The sequence below is a fragment of the Apium graveolens genome, chromosome 9 (genome assembly GCF_009905375.1).
Source record: "Apium graveolens cultivar Ventura chromosome 9, ASM990537v1, whole genome shotgun sequence".
Taxonomy (NCBI): domain Eukaryota; kingdom Viridiplantae; phylum Streptophyta; class Magnoliopsida; order Apiales; family Apiaceae; genus Apium; species Apium graveolens.
Window position 1 is genome coordinate 275,867,867 of NC_133655.1, and position 8,794 is coordinate 275,876,660.

Below are 8,794 nucleotides of genomic sequence, written 5' to 3' on the forward strand. Positions count from 1 at the left end.
CCTTGTCCTATCCTTTTAAAATACAAATTGGCCCGGGCTTGGAATCCCGGCTTTCTGCTGGAGCAATCCGGGAAACTTCCCTGTCCCTTGTCTTGCTGAGATCTTTCACTTTCCCCTTCTATAATCAAAGCTTTCTGAACTACGGCGGTATACGTCGTTAATTCGAAAACTGTAACTTGGCCACGAATCCATGGTCATAATCCTTCTTGAAACCTTTGAACTAGTTTTTCTTCAGTGTCAACCTGTTCTGGAACAAACCTAGCCAACTCAGTAAATTTGGCTTCATATTCTGCCACGGACATATTTCCCTGCTTCAGTTCTAGAAACTTAATCTGCATTTGATTCTTCACATAGCGAGGAAAATGTTTTTCTAAAAACAACTCTTTAAACCTATCCCATGCAATAACTTCTTCACCCTCTAAGGCCTTTTTAGATTCCCACCAATAATTCGCCTCTCCTTTCAACAAGTAACTAGCAAAATCAGTCTTCTGGTCCTCACCTACCTTCACTAGTACGAACGCTTTCTCTACTTCTTTTAACCAGGTGGTAGCTTTAATAGGATCAGTAGTCCCTTCAAACTCTGGAGGTTTAACTGACTGAAACTGCTTAAAAGTAACAACAGGTAATACTGGTGGTAATTGAAGCTCAGGACGAGGTGGCTGTTGTAACATTTATTGTTGTATCTGCTGTTGCTGATGCTGCATCTGCTGCTGCATCATTACCATCTGTTGTTGCATCAGATGGAACATTTGGTTCATGGTCTCATTAGTCTGATTTTCAGAATTGCTGTTAGAGGTCTCAGCCCTAGTCTTTCTTTTTGGTGCCATCTTCTTCTGATAATAAAACAGGTGATATTTATTTAACAGTTTAATAAACAATCGACAATATGTATGGAAAACAATTTATCCTGTATTCATAACATGGTTTATTTAAAGAAAACAGTTGCTGAGTGTACAGACTGGAAATGTAAACAGTTAAATAAAATAATTGTTTTTTTAACAGGAATTATAATATGAAAAACTGTAAAGTGAAAGTAAATGCTATAAAACTGTAAAGACTGAAATTTAAATAAAAAAATTTGAAAAAGTTCATCTTATATATATGTGACACCAGCTTCAGGTGTAAATGCTTGATACAAAAAGTCTCGGGCTACTGGTCATCACTACGGCTACAAGTCACACTATCGCTACAAGTTAAACTACTACTACAAGTTAAACTACTGATACACACATACACACTACTCACTAGGTTATACTATGCTGCCTCTATATACACATGCACTCTGGAGTCACCGTCTCAAACCCTATCAGAACCCAGGCGGAATACGCCTAAGCTCCTCAAAGTAAATGGACCAAAGTCTGTGCCAAGCGAAAAACCCTGTAGAACTCTGCAAAAGAAGGAGGTCCATCATGAGTCAAATCATCCAGCTCCCAAGTAACACTCATCAATACTGACTGTAATCGCTGTCTCATATAATAATCCGGCTGTAGGGCCGCTAACGGTCCTCTGTCCCTCTGATCAAACAGATGCATAATCTCCCGACACTGTGCCCGCCAATACTCCACATCATCCCTCATAACTCTATACTCATGGTATGGTACCATATGCGGCTGAGCAACCTGATCTACTGACTCCTGAGAAGGAACCCTCGGAATACCTGCACCCTGCTGGGGTAAACCTAACTGTAGATCCACATCATGCTCTCTCATCCCCTCTACTGGAATCATCTGAACTATGTCCGGCTCTGGGGCATGCACTGGTATAGGAGGTAACAATGGTGGTGGTGGTAACTCCTGCTCAATACCTAGTATAAACTGGTGCTCAATAGGTAAAGGAACCATCGGCTCGAAGAACTCAAATGGATCAAACATCTCTATGGGATCATGCACTATCCCCTGTACTGGTGGTTGATAAGTGGATTTTATATCCACTTGGAATGCTTTATTACAAGCTTAATTTGGTGTTTTGGACTCAAGTTGTTGGTATTTTGATGTGTTTTTGTGTTATTGCATTTCAGGTATCAGTTAAATGAAGAAAAGAGCTTTTAAAGGAAATATGATAAAAAGTGATCATAATTGGAATCCAAGGCCATTGTCAAGTTGTAGAGAATCTCAATAGCTTCGCGTGGGCAGTTGAATCGCCTAATTCTGATGAGTAGAACTCAAGTTATGGCCAAAACAAGATTCATCAGAATATTTTTCCCAGTCAGTAGCTGAGCGCCCGCTCAGCAGAGCTGAGCGCCCGCTCAGAGAGCTGAGCGCCCGCTCAGGAGAGCTGAGCGGCCGCTCAGGGCGCGGCTGGTCGCTGATTTCGCTGAAAAAGCCTTTTTTGAGTAGAATTTGGCGATTTTAAGGGTCCAGGTCCACTAGGGGCGTATATATACTTAAAAAAAAGGGTTTTCATCATCCGGGAAGATTGGGATACCAAGGAGAAGACCTAGAAGCACAGAACAACTCCGAAAAAGAAGATCTTGTTTTCAACTTGTGATTCTTTGAATTAGTTGTAACTTTGAATACTCGTTTTCGTTCTTGTTGAACCTAGATCTCGTTTATTCGTACTGTGATTATTATTTAGTTTATTAAGACCTTGTTTATACCATGCTTTCCTTGGAACCCATGGTGACGATGAGTTCGATTATGGGCTAATCGTTGTCATGGGATTCTAGCGGATTTACTTATGGATTTCAATAATTAATTGTTTCGATATCTTGGTGTGTGGTGATTGATTGATATCCTAGTATTGGTTGTGCTTATTTGTCTTATATGAGTAGCTAACTTATAAGATAGCGTGTTAATCTCTATTGAAGCGACAGTGAATATAGAGGTTTAGAACTTGCCATGCTAGCATAGGTTCTTGTATGTGTATACATGATTCGTAGGTAACTCTAACCGTTTTACTTTCCCTATGTAATCAAGATAGATAACTTGTGCTTAAACCGTTATGTTGTCAAATTCTATAGACATATAGGGTCTCAATATAATTGGTGCCTATTCAGCTTCTATCTCTTTTGTGGATGTCTGGTAGAATGGTACTCGTGCAATGAAAGTTGGCGTTTATCAGTTTCGTGTTATCTGATTAGTGTCATCACCATCACATGCTAAGGTTAAGAATAATAAGGCTATTGAATGAAGTATTTAATGAAGTTAGGATCCCATGTTTGTCATATATAGTAATTCAACCTCAATTCTCTTAGTTAATGTTATTTAGTATAATCTCTTAGTTTAATAAAAACCCAATTTGTTATTTGTCTTAGCATTGAGCGATAACCATACATTGTTGCATAGGTGCATAAATTGAACTTAACCTAAACCAGTCTATGTGGGAACGAATCTGATTTATATCTTATACTACTTGTGAACGCGTATACTTGCGTGAATATTAGCGCGTGTTTTCTCCCTAACAAGTTTTTGGTGCCGCTGCCGGGGACTCGGTGTTAATTTTTAGTTTATGTGCTTGTCATCAGTGGTCGTTAAAGTTCACTGACTCGGATTCTTTTACTTTCACGGTTTATTTGTTTGTGTTTCAGGTACTCATTACAATGGGAGATCCAGCAGCACGAACGAAAGCCTTGATGGATTTTTCTCAACCCAAGATCAATGACATTCAATCTAGCATTGTCCGGCCAGCTATCACAGCTAATACCTTTGAGATCAAGCCTGGCATAATTCAATGGGTACAGACTTCAGTCCAGTTTGAGGGTTCTCCAACGGAAGATCCCAATACACACATTAGGGATTTCATTGAAATATGCGACACCTTCAAGTTCAACGGTGTTTCTGAAGATGCTGTGAAGCTGAGACTGGTCCCATTCTCTCTGAAGGACAAGGCTAAGAGCTGGTTACACTCTCTACCAGCTGGTTTGATTACTACTTGGGAAGATCTTGCTCAGAAGTTTCTTACTAAATTCTTCCCTATGGTGAAGACAGCTGCACTCAGGAATGCTATTACTCAATTTGCGCAGCAAACGGGAGAATCGCTAAGTGAAGCTTGGGAGCGCTAGAAGGAGATGCTTAGGAAGTGTCCTCATCATGGAATTCCTGATTGGATGATCATCACTTGTTTTTACAATGGGTTGGGAGCACAGTCCAGACCCATGCTCGATGCAGCATCAGGCGGAGCATTATGGGCAAAGAGCTATAAGGAAGCTTATGATCTAATTGAACTGATGGCTGCTAATGAATATCAGTATCCAACCCAGAGATGTCCACAGGGCAAGGTAGCAGGAGTTCTTGAAGTGGATACAGCTACGGCTATCACTGCGCAACTAAAGGCGTTGTCTATGAAGATCGATTCTCTGGCTAACTATGGTGTTAAGCAGATAATTAGTGTTTGTGAGCTGTGTGCAGGTCCGCATGCGACAGAACAATACGCTATATCTAGCGACTCAGCTCAGTTTGTGAGCAACTTTCAGAGATTGCAGCAACCAGTTCCAGACACTTATCATCCTGACAACTGGAATCATCCTAACTTCAGCTTGAGCAACAATCAGAATGCGATGCAACAGCCATTCCAGCAGTTTGCAAATAAGCTATTTAACCCTCCTGGTTTTCAGCAATAATTTACACCAAGACAACAACTCCAACTTCAACAACAAACTAATGATGCAGGTCTATCTTCGAATGAAAAATATGAATTGGAGGAGTTGAGGCTTATGTACAAAAACCAGGCTCTTATATGCCAAAGCCAGGCCGTTTCTATCCAGAATCTGGAGAACCAAATAGGGCAAATTGCTAATGCCTTATTGAATCGACCACCAGGAACGCTTCCTAGTGATACGGAAACAAATCCAGGCAAGAGGGAAGTTGAAGAACAGGTGAACGCCATCACCTTAAGGTCTGGAAAGGTCGCAAGCCCCCAAGTTCAGCAAGACGAAGAGCCAGAAAAATCTCAAGATTCAGAAAATACAGTTGTGGCTGAAGAAGATGTGCAGAAGGAAGTAGAGGTGGAACCAAGGAAGACTATTGTGGAACACACTCCTCCTGAGGGTAATACAGGGGAGAAACAGATTTATCCTCCACCTCCTTTTCCTAAAAGGCTGCAGAAGAAAAAGCTGGATAAGCAGTTTGAGAAGTTTCTGGAGGTGTTCAAGAAACTTCATATCAACATACCTTTCCCTGAAGCTCTTGAACAGATGCCTAGCTATGCGAGGGTTATGAAAGGTATTCTCTCTCGGAAAGTGAAGCTCGATGACTTAGAGACCGTTGCTCTAACGGAGGAATGCAGTGCTGTGCTGTAACAGAAGTTGCCTCCGAAGCTTAAAGATCCTGGAAGCTTCACTATTCCTTGGACCATCGGAAACTTGTCGTTCGACAAGTGTTTATGTGATTTAGGAGCTAGCATCAATCTGATGCCCTTATCTATCTTCAAGAAGCTTGGTCTGCCTGAGCCGAAACCAACATACATGTCATTGCAACTAGCTGACCGTTCCATCGCTTATCCACGAGGTATAGTGGAGGATGTCATGGTCAAGGTGGATAAACTCTTCTTCCCTGCTGACTTTGTAATTCTTGATTTCGAGGAAGATAAGAAGATTCCCATTATCTTGGGAAGACCATTCTTGGCTACAGGCCGAACTATGATCGATGTGCAAAAAGGAGAGCTTACGATAAAGGTTCATGATCAGAAGGTCACTTTCAATGTGTTCAAGGAAATAAAATTACCCACAGCTAAAGAGGAGTGCTTTAAAGTAGAGCAAATTCAGGTTTTGAATGCACCTCTATGGAATAGGAAGTTGGATGTGCCATTCGATTCTCTTGGGTTAGCAGAGCTGAAAATTTCTCAGGATCGTCTCGAGTCGTCTATTGAAGATGCTCCTACACTTGAGCCCAACCCACTACCAAATCACTTGAGTTATTCATTCTTAGGTGCACCCCCTGACAAGGGGTTGGGATATATCTTTGATGATGTAGAGGGTAGCCGAACGGATCCTCCAGTGCCTATAGAGGGTTCTTCTCATGTGCAGCAGGTAGTTGATAGGACTGGTGTTGGTGACGAGCAGTACAGGCGAGTAATTAGGCGTATGGAGGCCATGCACGACATTCACCGTCATTTTGCTGAAGATTTGACACACGCTTTCGGTACTATTTTCCGAGACACTAGTGGCGAGGTTGATTGGCCACCTGATCCTCCACCCGAAGAGGGTGATCTTTCCGACGACTAGGTATGCCTGAAATCCTTATTATTACCTTCAATGAGGATATTGAAAATTTTAAGTTTGGGGGTGATAATGTAAGGATTAGTAGTGTGTGTCCATATAGATTCATATAGATTTATGTTGCATGTTTAGTTGTAGTTCATTCATATTTTTGTATGATTGTTCATTTAGGACATATTTGTTTGTTTTTATGTAATTTCATATAGTTGCATTTGCATGCATATTTAGCATGATCCCTTAAGATGAACTATGATATTTGATAAGTTGATGTTGATTTCAGTGTGGTGATGACGAATAGAGGGATGTTTAAGTCCTAATAAATTGATTTGCATGCCAGAAACAAATATTTTCACAAAGTCTTATAGGGTTGCTTTTGATCTAGATCATGATCATACTTGTTTTTTGTTGAGATTTAATCACTTGGTTATATTTAGAATTTGTGATATTCTCGTAATGACGTAAAAACACTGATTTTTTTTTATCTGGAGAAAAACTTGGATTTCATTGCTAGTTGTTGTAAGGCTAGGCGTCAAATGGCTAGTAGCCGGCTCATATTTTTATGAGTAGTCTAGGGTTGAATGAGATGGAGCGAAACACACTCATTCAGAAATTGTTGAAAAAAAAAGAAAAAAAGAAAAAAAGAAAAAAAAAAGAAAGAAAAAAAGTATGTGTTTATGCATAATTGATCAAGAGTGAGCTCTTTAATACTCGAGTTATTAAGTTCTAGGGGACTTTGTGCCTAGTGACCTAAGGCTTTTATAGTCTGTGATCCACTAACCTAACGCTCGCTACATGGGTATTATTGTATAAGTCTTTTGGGACCTCATTCATTGCACGATCAAATAAGCATCTTTGTTATGTGTTCAATAATAGTGTGAATCCTTGTATAACTCTAGTAGAAAGGAGGTGTTGTGAGTCATAATGCGTTTATTGTCTATTCTGTTTATAAACTTTTAATTGTTTCGATGATAGATAAGTTATGGTTATTGATCTAGTATCGAGAGTATATCTGTTAAGCATCCACACACGCACGTTTCTGGTTTGTGAGTTGGTTTGTGGGATTTATTCAAACTCTGTTTCAAGTTATTGCATTCTTAGAGGCATTGGCTTATTCATTTGGTTATGGTTATTCTGAGGGGATCGATTGCATTGTCATTTAGTTGCATTCACGTAGTTGCATTCATGCATTAGGTTTGTTTTGTAGTTTTGAGTCTGTTTATGCTTGAGGACAAGCATCGATTCAAGTTTGGGGGTGTGATAAGTGGATTTTATATCCACTTGGAATGCTTTATTACAAGCTTAAATTGGTGTTTTGGACTCAAGTTGTTGGTATTTTTATGTGTTTTTGTGTTATTGCATTTCAGGTATCAGTTAAATGAAGAAAAGAGCTTTTAAAGGAAATATGATGAAAAGTGATCAGAATTGGAAGCCAAGGCCATTGTCAAGTTGTAGAGAATCTCAATAGCTTCGCGTGGGCAGTTGAATCGCCTAATTCTGACGAGTAGAACTCAAGTTATGGCCAAAACAAGATTCATCAGAATATTTTTCCCAGTCAGTAGCTGAGCGCCCGCTCAGAGAGCTGAGCGCCCGCTCAGGAGAGCTGAGCGGCCGCTCAGGGCGCGGCTGGTCGCTGATTTCGCTGAAAAAGCCTTTTTTGAGTAGAATTTGACGATTTTAAGGGTCCAGGTCCACTAGGGGCGTATATATACTTAAAAAAAAGGGTTTTCATCATCCGGGAAGATTGGGATACCAAGGAGAAGACCTAGAAGCACAGAACAACTCCGAAAAAGAAGATCTTGTTTTCAACTTGTGATTCTTTGAATTAGTTGTAACTTTGAATGCTCGTTTTCATTCTTGTTGAACCTAGATCTCGTTTATTCGTACTGTGATTATTATTTAGTTTATTAAGACCTTGTTTATACCATGCTTTCCTTGGAACCCATGGTGACGATGAGTTCGATTATGGGCTAATCGTTGTCATGGGATTCTAGCGGATTTACTTATGGATTTCAATAATTAATTGTTTCGATATCTTGGTGTGTGGTGATTGATTAATATCCTAGTATTGGTTGTGCTTATTTGTCTTATATGAGTAGCTAACTTATAAGATAGCGTGTTAATCTCTATTGAAGCGACAGTGAATATAGAGGTTTAGAACTTGCCATGCTAGCATAGGTTCTTGTATGTGTATACATGATTCGTAGGTAACTCTAACCATTTTACTTGCCCTATGTAATCAAGATAGATAACTTGTGCTTAAACCGTTATGTTGTCAAATTCTATAGACATATAGGGTCTCAATATAATTGGTGCCTATTCAGCTTCTATCTCTTTTGTGGATGTCTGGTAGAATGGTACTCGTGCAATGAAAGTTGGCGTTTATCAGTTTCGTGTTATCTGATTAGTGTCATCACCATCACATGCTAAGGTTAAGAACAATAAGGCTATTGAATGAAGTATTTAATGAAGTTAGGATCCCATGTTTGTCATATATAGTAATTCAACCTCAATTCTCTTAGTTAATGTTATTTAGTATAATCTCTTAGTTTAATAAAAACCCAATTTGTTATTTGTCTTAGCATTGAGCGATAACCATACATTGTTGCATAGGTGCATAAATTGAACTTAACCTAAATCAGT

At 39.6% G+C, this 8,794-nt stretch overlaps 1 non-coding gene across 1 annotated transcript; it reads right to left on the bottom strand.

Moving 5' to 3' along the window:
- Positions 1 to 3,928: 3,928 nt before the first annotated feature.
- Positions 3,929 to 4,035, bottom strand: LOC141687908 (small nucleolar RNA R71). The gene has a single exon (XR_012561387.1). It is a non-coding gene; the product is annotated as a small nucleolar RNA R71 (small nucleolar RNA).
- Between the last annotated feature and the right edge of the window lie 4,759 nt (positions 4,036 to 8,794).